Raw genomic sequence first — 13,293 nt, forward strand, 5'->3', positions numbered from 1 at the left:
CAGCTGATAGCTATCAACCAAAGATAAGTCACAAACAGCTGCATCAATCATGGGCATAAAGACTCCCCTTCCTGGGATGGAGAGATGGCTCAATGGTTAGGAGCACTTGCTGCTCTTGCCAGGACCTAGGTTCAGTCCCTAGCACCCATATGGAGGCTCACAACTATAACTCCAGCTCCAGGTCTTCAACCTCGGTGGTCACCAGACGAGCATATGGTACACATACATACATGTCAACAACACACTCATACTTATACCAATAAATCTAAAAAAATACTGTCCATCCCTCCTCCTTATTTCCAGGTAATTCACTGATTGATAGGAAATTGTTTTAAACTGACTTCATGCCTCCACCCTAACACCCCCATTCACCCTTGGAGTTTACACCCATTGTTAGTCACCTTGAATGAACTGGGAGTTGTGGACAGGCCAGATGTCACCCTAAGATAGAACTCTTTGGCTCCTGGAAGGTGCCTATGTGAGTTTTTATCTCCCTCATGTGGAGGAGCAAGAATGTATGTCTGCATTAGTGTGTCTGTGGAGCAGTGCGTGTGTGTACATGCCTGTGTGGACTCAGGGCAGGGAAGAAGGGATTGAGGTCTCTTTTTAGCCTCTTGGATTGAATACTATGGCTCGGAGTGGAGGCATGACCTGAGGTCACAGAACTGAACTGTGCTTCAGTTGGAAATGTCGGCCTGCCTGTGGTGATTGAATTGGAACCTCAGGCCAGGGTATTCAACTGCCTACTTGACAGATTTTGATTCTGGGGGACAGGGAAAGGAAACACAGAGGTAGAGGTCTTGGAGAAGAAGGCAGAAGAAGACAGAAGGGAAAAGGATATACAATCCTTTCCCTATTTGTGTGGCCTTAGGCACAATCCTCAGGTGGTCTCTCCATTTCCTCATCCTGAAAAGGAGTCAGGGTCTTTTCCTTCTTGGGCGAGGACTGTGCATGAACTTAATAAATGAACCAATGGAGTAAAGGATGTTGAGCAGGGCTGGTGCCTCCCTGACACCTAGTACGATCAGCTACAGCAAACGCCACCTGAGTGCTGGGTGTGGCCCTGTCACATGGCTCGCCTTCTTTTCCCATTCTACAGTTCCCTCTTCCTTCTGCCTCTCCTCTTCCTACTCTTAGAGCAGACCTAGGGGGAGACTTTAGAAAGCTAATTTACCAAGGTAGTGCTAGCCAGGCTCCTGTTTGCTGAAACCAAGGCAGTGTGCCCTTCAAAGGAATATGACAACCCTAGACAGAAAGGAATCTCTCCCTCTCACTCCATCTCTTTATCTTTCTTCTCATACAGAAAAAGACAGAAAAGTTGCCCGAGTCAGGTCCCATTAAACTCTCAAGAGCCTCTTGTTCCAACCTGATATAGAATGAGACAAAAACAAAAAGAAAACAAGACAAAGCCCAGGACAAAGCCCAGAAGCAGCAGAAGGGTGTGTGTTTGCTTCCCTGTTCTTAAAGCGTTTGGATGAGGCCTGTTCAACGTGCATCTTTCTTTTCCGTCCCCATCACGAGAGGATCCTCCAGGCACAGTCCTTACCTTATACCAGAGACTCATGAAATGCCCAGCCAGAGGGAACTTCTATGGTTCTTGACTCCAGTTAATTTTTAATTTTTTTTAAAGAGTGACTCATGAGGTTGGGGAGATGACTCAGTCAATAAAAGACTTGCTATGCGAGCCCGAGGCCCCTCTGTGGTTCTCCAGCATGTAAGAACTTGGAGGTGGTAACATGACCTTGTAGTCTTTGTGCTGGGAAGAAGAAGATGGAAGGGACTCTGGGGCTTCCTGGCCAGCCAGTTAGTTTCAGACCAATGAGAGACCTTGACTCAGAAATCAAGGTGAATGGTACTTGAGTCTGCCTTCTGGCTCCTGAGCACATGCACACATACACAACACTTGTTCATGAGCACATATACTGGTTCACAGTACTTTAGCACACACACTTGTTCATGAGCACACACATACACTGAGTCACAGTACTTTAGCACACACACACTTGTTCACGAGCACACACATACACTGACTCATAGTACCTTAGTTCTATGTATTAAATCTCCATAGTACTTCAAGCTATGTGATATATGATGGTGGGAAGGTGTGTCTAAGAATCTGGCCAAAGGCCAAACAGCAAGTTACTGGTTGAGCTGGACCTAGAACTAGGTCCCTTACTTCTCAGGTCAAGCTTGGACTGGTTGTCACACATTGCCATCTCTGGCACTGGCTGTAGCTTGTGTCTTTCCTTTTGTCTATAATGCAAAGAGATTTCTGTTAAGGTCTGTTTATCCCATGACATCATTGAGGTCATAGTGACTCTCCAGGCAGAGATCTGTGGGACTATGAAGTGTGCAGTGACACAGAGCGTGACAACCTTGTCTCAAGGGTTAACCCAGCATTATTGATTCATTCCTCCAGAAAGAATGAGGACATGGCGCCCCTAGGGACAAATTATGTCTCTACTTCCAAACTTGGTGGTCCTAGGCTGGTCAAAGGTGCTAAGAATAAAGATACTTGCTGTCAAACCTGATGGCCTGAGTTTGATCTCTGGGATGGAAGGAGAGAACCAGCTCCAGAATTGGTGCCAGTAATCTCATATAACCAAATCCAGAAAGCAGTAACAATTTTTTTTTTTAAAGTTAGACACAGTAGCTCCAGGCAGAGACCTGTTGTCATGGGCTGATTGCTGTGGGCACACAGGCAGGGGACTGGATCCTCACACAGGGGTTGCTGGGGGTCTCCAGTGGGGCAGCGCTAAGCCACCAGGTCAGTTCTAGATCTTAGGCAGCTAGAGGGGGACAAACATCAGTTTCATGTTTCTGCCGTGACTCAGCAGTGACGTAGTGAAAGTTTACCAGCCTTTCTCTCTGGCTCTGTTTCCTTATCTGTGTAAAAAGAAAGAAAGAAAGAAAGAAAAAAAACCAAACAGGCAGAGCAGGCTCAGCCTGTGCCTGCTTATAAGGGCAGATAGGACCAAAGGGGGCAGAGTGATTGTGAAATATCTCTGGGGGCATCGTGTGATGTCAAGACCAAGGGGTGGCATGACGCCAGGAGTTTCTGTGAGGGCAGCTGGTATGAGACGAAATGAAGGAAAAGGCTCTCTCTGCCCTCCACCACCGCTGTCACGGAGCAGGGCACTCTGCACTCGACATTTTTTTGAAGATATGCTCTTGACTGTGAATTTTTCTTCGTGAGTAAGAAAGCCCTGTCTAGAGTCCGTCCTTCCTTCCTTCCTTCCTCCCTCCCTCCCTCCCTCCCTCCCTCCCTCCCTTCCTTCCTTCCTTCCGTCCTTCCTTCCTTCCTTCCTTCTTCTTGCCTCCCTCCTCTTTCCCTGCCTCCCTTTCTCCTTCCTTCCCTCCCTTCTTCCCTGCCTCCTTCCCTCCCTCCCTCCCTCCCTTCCTTTCTACCTTCCTCCCTCCATCCTCTTTCTTTTGTAAAACACCTCTGTTGAATTATCATATAATAAATGGCCTATATTAGTTCCTTTTTTTCCCCACAGCTGTGACAAAATCCCTGACAGAAGCAGCTTAAGGGAGGAAGGATGGCTTGTTCTGGTCACACAGAAGTCTGAGGCAGCTGGAGGCATTGCATCTGTGGTTAGGGGTCACAGCAGGACCAGTGCTGGCGCTCAGTTAGCCTTTCTCTCCTTATTTAGTTTAGGGCCTCAGTCAGTGAGGGTGGCACCACCCACATTTAGGGTAGGTCTTCTTATCCCAGTTAACCCCAGCTAGAAATTTCTCACAGACAGGAGGTTTGTCTCCTGGGGGATTATAGATCCTGTCAAGTTGACAGTGTTTATCATCAAATGGCTCAAATTTAAAGTTGACAATTTAGGTGCCTTTTCAGCGAAGTAGGCAGTGAATCGGTCTCTTAAAAGTTGATAATTTGATAAACTTTCATGTGTGAAAACAGATTAGAACCATCACGGATGTACAACGACACCATCACCCCAAGAGGATTCCTCATGGCCTTTGCGGCCCTTTCTCCCTCCGTCTCCCACTCTCATACCCAGTCACACCATGGCTAGAGTCACTTGAAAGATTTTTCCTTCAAGATCTAGGGAGGTGGAAGGAGAACCACAAGTTCCTGGTGAGTCTGAGCAGCTGCATCCTGAGAGGGAGGACGAGGCACCCTGAGAACAGGAGGCTGACCTAGCAAGTTACATAGCAAGGCGTTGTTTCCAACAGCAGCAACGGCAAGAACCAACCTCCTCCAACATAAAAATAAAAACAAATAAAGATAGTTCCATTCTTTAGATTGCTGTGTCTGAGATTTTACTCTCGTTGGTTTGTTTGATAAAGAGTCTCACGCAGATCCAGTTAGCTTCAAACTTATGCATTGCTGAGGATGACCTTGGGTTTCTGATTAGTGCACACCCCACCATATCTGGTTTTATTTGGCGATAAGAATAGGGTTCAGGGCTTCCTGCATGCTACTCTACCAACTAAGCTACATCCCCCCAGCCTAGAATTCTTTTAAAAAAAATCTTTATTTTTATTTTGTGCACATGAGTGTCTGTCTGTGTGCATGCATGTGTAACACATGCATGCCCAAACAGTACAGAAGAGATCTAGGTAGCCTCTAGAACTTGAGTTATGGCAAACTGGGAGCCACCATGTGAGTACTGGAAACTGAACTCAGGTCTGCTACAAGAGCAGTGAGTGTTCCTTACTGCCAAGCCATCTCTCCAGCCCCGGTCCAGAGATTTTTTTTTTTAATATAAAAAATAAAAGAAGAATATTTCAGAACCTACCAGATAAGTCCTCTCAGTGCTTACTGTGAGTAGGTGTAGCTTGTGCCTAGGGACAAAGAGTCTGGGATGGACAGGATGGTGTCTGGGATGGACAGGATGGTGTCTGGGATGGACAGGATGGTGTCTGGGATGGACAGGATGGTGTCGTCTGGGATGGATAGGATGGTGTCGTCTGGGATGGACAGGATGGTGTCTGGGATGGACAGGATGGTGTCGTCTGGGATGGACAGGATGGTGTCTGGGATGGACAGGATGGTGTCGTCTGGGATGGACAGGATGGTGTCTGGGATGGACAGGATGGTGTCTGGGATGGACAGGATGGTGTCTGGGATGGACAGGATGGTGTCTGGGATGGACAGGATGGTGTCTGGGATGGACAGGATGGTGGTACAGCCCAAAGAAAACTGCTAGCCATGCCAAATCTAAGGTTCAAGCTCAAGCTTTGTGGGTTCCATGGTCCCTGCTCATGTGACCTCAAACTATCTTCACTAACCAGGTACAGGGAAGCTGTGGACTTGCTTAATCTTTCAAGGTGCTGACCTGGGTCTCTGAAAGAGAATGAGAGGCAGGATCAACATCCAGAGCCGTTGTGCGTCATTTTTGGGACACCAGCTTGTTCCTGACTAGAAAAAGAGTGCTGGGGTAAGAAGTGAGAGGCGCTGGAGCCTGCCAAAGCATCCACATAGTTTTGCTGTGTCATTTGGAGTTAGGCACCAAGACATAGGCTCCAGGAGGACAGATTTACTTTGTCCCTTAGAGCACCTTGGTGCCCAGCATGGTGCTTTGTGTGAGAGAGACTGAAAAGGACATATGCCATGGACGAAGAATGCTCAATTGTGACACACACAGCTCCGTCTTCCTAAAGTTTGTGCAGCCTTTGGCGTGTCCTGCAAGGGCACTCGGAATTAAAGTTGCTAAAGGTCCTGAGGCTCAGCCCATAGGCAGCTTTTCTGGTCATCCTTCACCTGTCCTGGACTCTGACTCGTCTGCTGCCCTGACCATTAGGCAGCGTCTTTTGGCTATACCATATTTGTCTCCAAGGAATGAGACTTTGATCATTTGTTCCCAGCCTGCACCCCTCATTTTTTGTTCAGTTTTGGTCTAACTTGAGACTTCTTCTCTGGGAACTAACTTTCCAGTACCATTAAAAAAAAAAAAAAAAGGTGTGACTCTGCCCAGGTGGACCAGACATCCTGTGAAGGTTCTGTCTGGTGACTCCAGGGTTGTCATGGTTCTCTGAAATGAGCCCAGAAGCTGCCAGATCTGCAGAGCTATCCCCTAGTCTGTCTTTCCTGCTCTTTGAAACACTGCTTTGGGGGGAATGACTCATTAACTGATTCTTCCTGTCAACAAAAACAAATGCCCAGAGAGATCCCCACAGCCCTCATCAGTGGCACGAGGGAAACCCTCTTACACAAAGGCCTTTGTGGGGAAATTGAGAAGGAGAGGGGCCAGAATAAACACAGGATGATCCAAATGACCTGGGGCCAGGGGGAGGGACTCTTTCCAGATCCTTTGGCTCAGGACGCAGCGCTCACTTCTTTCCTACTATGGCCATCAGAACCTGCGCTTTAGAGATGAACAGGGGCCTTCCTTGGCACAGAAGCACACTTTTCTTTTGCATTGCTACCTAAACAGGCTTGGGGAAAGGAGGCCAGGCCACATACTGATGTCAGCATGAAGAGAATTGTAACCTTCAGAACTGACCAGATCAGAAGACAGCTTTGCCTTTTCTACGTAATTTAAGCACATGGAACCAGCTAGTATGTGGCCTTTTATGACAGACTTCTTTCTCTCAGCCCAGTTTCTTTAAGCATTATTCATGTTGTTACATCTAATAATAGCTATTCCTCTTTATTTTCAGAAGATATTCTACTGTATGGATATGCCATATTTTAGTTATTCAGTGATTTATTCACAGATCATTATAATGTGTTGTACGGCTCAGGCAACTTTCTTAACATTATTGAGTCTCAATTTCTTTCTTTTCTTTTAAAAATTATTTATTTAAGTGCACACATCTCAGTGTATAAACATATTCAAGCATGCGTTTACAAGTGCTAGTGCATGGAGACAAGAAAATAGGATTATCTTTCTTTCTCCCTCTCCACTTACTTCTTTGGGACAGGGTTTCCCCCTAAGCCTCAGCAACCATTCTGTCTCTGCCTCCAGAACTGGGGTCAGAAGCATGCGCTCAACACCCAACTTGTTATATGGGCCCTGTGAACCAAGTTCCAGGCCTCTGGATTATCAGTAAGTGCTCTTAAACACGGAGCAATCTCTCTGGCTCCCTTGGTTCTTTATCTGTCACATGGCTGCAAAGTTTACCTGGAAGATTGCCATAAGATTTAGCATAAATATACAGTTTGAAAATACATGAGGCCTTTTCCCCTGATGGCTAACTTGACTTTAATATCACCATCTTTCCAATGAGCTTCCTGGGTCTAGTGAAAGGAAAGTGAGTAGAATCCAGGCTTCTCCCAAGGATACCATGTCTTCTCTAGGACACAGAGAACATCTGTTTAGCCTCATCTGTCCAGCAGCCCCACGGCCTGGTTTTGTAAGCCATCCTCCTTTGATGGAGGCTAATTTCCAGGTCACTCTGGATGTTCAGCAGTCTGAGGTAAGCCCATGCCGTCAGTCCCAGGCCCCTGTCTCTTCGTCATCACAGCAGTGTCTGTTTTGTCCACACCACCTTAAAGCTATTCAGGCTCACCCACAAACCGTTGGGTAAGTTTCCGGAGGTCTGGATACTGGCACACTGTCTCAGGAGCCAGCACCGTTCCCCTCAGGCATTGTGTGAGGGCTGTCAGCTGGCCAGGCAGAGGGTCAGAATCCACTGTCCCCTGGGACTCAAAGGATAGTGCTGTGCTTGTAAAAAGTCTTCAAAGAGGAATCTGGGACCATGGTGGCACATGCCTGTAATCCCAACTCCTAAGAGGATGAGGCAAGAGGGTTACAGCTTCTTGGCAAGCTTTAGCTATGTCACCAAGAGCCTGTCCTCCCACCTTCCCACAAGAACAGAAAAAGAAAAGACATCTTGTTGTGGGTCTGGCTGATTGACTGCAGGGTAGACAACTGAATCTAGAGAGGCAAATTCCATTTCAGTGAGATGGAGGACCTCTCCCATCCTCAGGAAAGAAAAAAAAAACCCCTCACTAATGAAGTGTGCACTTGCAGTGTGTTCTCTCTCCTTCCTTGCTTATTTGGCCACAGGTGGAAGAGAGTAAAGAGAGAAAGACAGACAGACAGACAGATACACACACAGAGAGACAGACAGAGAGTGATTTTGGTAATACACCAAATACATCATGCAGTACAAAAAAAATCTGCGTTAGAAAAATGTAGGTTGTTGGTCCTAAACTCTGTTGCTGTAATTAAATGCAAATCAACCACTGGCGATTGAGTTCATCCCCAAACAGGGATGCCTGGTAGGTAAACCAGTGGAGCAGTACTTCTGAAAAGGGGAGCTCCTTGGACAAAATCTATTTCTGCCTGGGTGTGTCCCCATTATAAATGTCTCCAGACAGAACAATGCTGCACTGATCTTCAAGGATAACTAACTGGGGACAGCAGGATGGGTTTCATCTTCCCTTTGAGCCTTTAGCTCTTTATGCAGCCAAGAATGACTTTGGGTTTCTGATCCCCCTGCCTCAGCTTCCTGAGCACCGAGATTACAGGAATGTGTCACCGTCACACTTGATTTATGTTGTGTGGGGATTAGACGGAGGGCCTCATACAGGCTAGGGTAGCGCCCCACCATCAAGCTATATCCTCAACCAGGTATCTTCTTAGAAACTCTCCCCTTCCTGGTAGGCTTCTAATTACTGAACAAAGCCGGTGATTGTACTGAGTTCCCAAGAAGTAGGCCACCCATTTTATAGCCCCAATTTCTCTATTGCAGGAATGGAGTTAAGCCTTCAGGGTATTGTCAGGGAAAGGGGTTTCCAGGTGACTGTGTTTCCTTTTGTATTACTTCAGAGTCGGTTTCTTTCCTGGCCTGTGATTCTTATTTGTTGCTGATTGGCTCCTAGGAGCTGGCCATTCTCTCCCATCCTTATGGCTAGTCTGCCGGTTCCTCTGGGTTCTTTGCTTTTCCTTCACCAGTAACCACACTCATGGTTTCAGGCAATGCACTCACTTTGCATTTGTGTGACATTCTCCTCCAAATCCACTTTCTCCTCTGTGGATAGTTGTATCTTAACCAGAAAAGACATGGTGCAAGCTCTTCTAAGGTAATTCCAGGGAGGCCTAGGAGCTGACTATGAACTCTTGGCCATGTGTGCGGACTCAGTGTAATACCGTCTCTCTCAGGGTTCCCTATATGCTCCACATGCAGCATTAATTAACGTGTTAGCACTTGATCCCTGCTAGTTGTGCCTTTTCCTGAGATCCTAGAGGGTTTAAGTATGCCCTTCATCATGTGTAACCATCACCTGATCAGCCATTCATTTCCAAAATTTTTCTGTCCCCCTACACAAGAAAACTCTACACATTAAACCATAGTCCTATTTGCCTCTTGTATTTGAGGATCATTGCCTTACATAAATCTAGGCAGCACACAATGTTAAGATGCCCTTGGAATTATTCAAGGCATTGGCCATGTTCCTATCAACGTTTGTGATATTTTTGAAGAAACATAAATATTCTTTAAAGTTAAAACAACCAGAAGACTAGATGTTAGGGTACACTTTAAAGTTCTTGAGTCAAACAATGCTCAAGAATGAATTTCTGTCCTTTGCACGAACATGGTCAGAACTGGAGGTCATTAGTCGAATGCAATAAGCCAAGCAGAGAAGATAAATACCACACATTCTCACTCATTTGTGCATATTGGTATGTTGATCTTGCAGAGGAATGGTTTGGGACAGTAGGCATCAGAGACTGGGAAGACTATGAGACTGACGGGACAAAGAGAAATTCAATTAAGAGGAATTAAAAGGAAGAAAAAAAATAAAGAGAGGAGAAACTATATTTTTTAATATACCACAATAGGTTAACAATTAATTAAAACATTCTCTAATATATTTCAAATTGACTAGGAAAATGTGAATTTCCCACTCCTAAAAGCAATGTTTAAACAGATAGAAATGCTTATTATCTTGATTTGATTATCACACATGACTTCTCTATATCAAATCACTCTAAGGTGCCCCATAAAGATCTATAAACATATCTCAAAAATTTTAAAAAAGAATTCTTGTAATTTTCACTGTGAGATCGCTTTTTCCTGTCTTACAAATTCTACAGTCTATGACATCAGTTCTGATTAAATTAATTTCATTCTGCTAACATGCATAGTCGTGTGAAGGAAGTGTAAGCCAAAGCAGTTGATTCTTTCTTCTGAGAGTGCCCAGGACCTGGCTGAGAGAAAAGTCCTTTAGATAATGTGTCTTTGCGGTTCTTTGAAGTCATGGTTTTTTAATTATGATGAGCAGAGCAGAGGAACTTTATGCTTGGGTCTTCTCAAAGTCGGACCTGGAAAGCTTATTCAGATGGAGGGATGAGGAGCTACAGAACTCTCAATGCAAAGCATATAATATCTGTTTTAGAGTAGAAAGGGTGTGCCTGTGACTATCTAGTGGGCAGGGGCTATCTTCCATGTAGCCTTCCACTTGGCTGTAATCATTTATGGCTTAGAATCTCGAGAGAGGCTTGGTTAGGTCCATGTAACTCGAGGTCTCATGAGTTCTCAGTCAAGTTATCTCCAAGAGCTAACATCACATGAAGGGCGCTTACGTGATTGCTGGCAGGTGTGAGCTGCTGATTGGCTGTGAGCCAGTGATCTTTGCTCCTTAGCAAATGACCTCTTCCGAATCTGCTGGAAGTTCTCATCAGTATGGCAGTCGGCTTTCTCCAGAGCAAGGGATCCGAACCAGACAGAAGCCATCCTCTTTCCAACCCAACCTCAGAGGTGATTGCTACATTCTGTTGGTGATGTAAACTCCAGTCCAAGTGGGAAAAGACTACAAAAGGGTTTTCACACCAGGAGACTGAGGTCACTAGAGACCATGCTGGAGGCTGTCTACCTTAGCTTTTTACCCCCATCAAATCTTCCCTCGTCAAGTTCATCAACAGCCCTCACGTGTCAAAGTTCGCTGGCTTATTCTCAGACTTCAGTTTATAAGACGTTGGAGACTGTTTAAAGTCTGTTTTCTTAGTGCCATGGTTGCAATGCTCTCTCTAAAGTTCATAGTGAAATTTAACTGCCCATATGATAGGGATAAGGGGCATCAGATGCCAGTTAGGTCTTGGAGCTACTGCTCTCCTGAAAGGACTAGGTCATTAAGGTGGGACAGACTTAGTTATTGTGTAAGTGGCAAAGTCCTGATAAAATGCTCGTTAAAAGGATGACTGTTTTGATTCCTTTTATCTTGGTGCATGTTGCCCTGGTATGACACAGCACAAAGGGTCTCATTGGGCACCAGTACCATGTTCTGATACTTCCTGATCACGAGCACCATGGGCCAAACAAATTAGATTGCTTCTAAATCACCCGGTCTTCGTTATTTTCTTACGGTCATGGAAAACAGACCCTAGGTTTGCAGGGTTCTTCTGAAGTTCTTCTTCACTTCCTCTTTTGCTGTGTCATCCTCACCAACCCGCTATGGGCTTTAACTTGCGTTAATTACCTCACTTGTAGCTGAGTTCCATGTGTGTGTGGATTCTTTCTGTTTTCTCTGCTATTATAGTGATCCTTGGGAAGACTGGTAGCAGCAATAGTCGGCTGGGTTCCCTCCAGGAAGACAAGGCAGTTCCAAAAGTTCTTAGAGAAAACACCGAAACCTGAGGAAGGATTAGGATGATGTGATTTTGTTTACAAGTTTGTGTGGCTAAACTTTGGATTTTCTCTGTGTGAGTCTGAAAGTTTACAAGGAATCTGTCCCACTCCTGGGAGGGGCAGAAAAACCATGCTAATCTGAGTCCTTATCCCCAATGAGATGACTTTTAGAGGCCTCAGTGCAGGTTGGATTTTGCTCTTGATGGTCTCATCCACTAGACTGGGATGCTTCAGTTATGCAGGACCCGGACTGCCTACACTTTTAACCCCAAGAGACCCAAGGAAATTCCAGGTAGTGAGAAAGTTTTATCAGTTTCCCTTCATCTTAGGTGCCGGCTAGAGTTGAGACCTGAATGTCCCCAGAAGGTGTATGTCTGGGGGGAGTGCATTCATGGAAGTGGGCACATGTGCAGATCTGTATACACTTGTGTGGAGACCAGCAGGAGATCAGCAGAGGCATTGGTTCGCAGGTGCTGTCTGCCTTGATTTCTGAGTTAGGGTCTCTTACTTGGCTTGGAATTCGGCAGTTTGGCTAGGCTGGATGGCCAGTGAGCCCCAAAGATTGTGTGTATTCAGTTCTTCATAGCGACAATCACAAATGTGCACTGCTGTACCTGCCTTTTTCATATGGGCTCAAAGTCAGACTCAGTCCTGTGTCTGCACAGCAAGCACCTTACAGACTGACCTCTCTTTGCAGCTGCAACTCTTTAACTTTGTGAGTTGATGGGTCTCTGCTCTGGATCGAATGTTATGTTCCCCCAACTTCACATCCTCTAGCCCTCACTCCATTGTGACTGAATTGAGTGCCTTTATAGAGGTAATGAAAGTTCATTGGCAATAATAAGGATGGGGCTCTAATCTAGAAAGGTCAATCACCTTATTAAAAGAGAGGAAAGAGACTTTGTTTTCTCTGCCCCTTGAAAGCAAGGTCAAACAACAGTGGCCTGCAAGTCAGGAAGGCAGTTTTTATAAGAAACCAAATCTTGCTGGTTCATTAACCTTGGACGTGTCAACCTTCCACACTGAGAAAGAGAATGTCTGCTGTTTGAGCTGCTTGCTCCACAGTACTTACTATGGCACCTTGTTCATAATGAGACAGACCCACGTCCTCACTACCCACCTGGCCTGGCTCGCTATCAGTGTCTGGTTCAAACGGTCTCCTCACTCTCCTTAGACCCTTTTGGCACATTCCCCAGACTCTAACTTTGCTCCACTTGTTATTTTTAAGATGTTCTCTTTCTCTTCTGATTCTGCAAGCCCGTTCTCCCTCCACTGACAACCCAGCCCTGCTCTTCTGCAAGGAATTCAATGGTCCTAGGCTCTCCCTCCTCTGATCTGGCACATTCATCATAGTAAACATCATCTGTTTTATTACTTGCATGTGATCTTTTGTCTGCAATGATGGTTTTATGTCCCTAAACCTTAGAGAAAGAGTTTGTTTGAGGACAAGTTCTTTGCTTTATTCTTTATAGTAAATCAAAGTTATGTAGAAGTCATTAATAGGGTAATAAATATGCAGGTTATACAAGTCTTTAGAAAGACAGGAATAGAATTAAAGAAAAACTATTGTTTAGGAAAAGTGTCCCAGACATCTGACCTGTTCATCTCTTGTGTCTGGGGCATAGACTATACCATGGGACCTGCCCTTCAGGGGCATTACCCATGTGTTACCTGGAACTCTTGGACAAGTTCCCACTGTCTGGCCTTGTGCCCTGGTCGGAAACATGAAGGAAAAGTGTTCACAAAAGCTTTTCAAAG

This window comes from Myodes glareolus, chromosome 14 (assembly GCF_982192425.1).
Source record: "Myodes glareolus chromosome 14, mMyoGla1.1, whole genome shotgun sequence".
In the NCBI taxonomy this organism is placed as follows: domain Eukaryota; kingdom Metazoa; phylum Chordata; class Mammalia; order Rodentia; family Cricetidae; genus Myodes; species Myodes glareolus.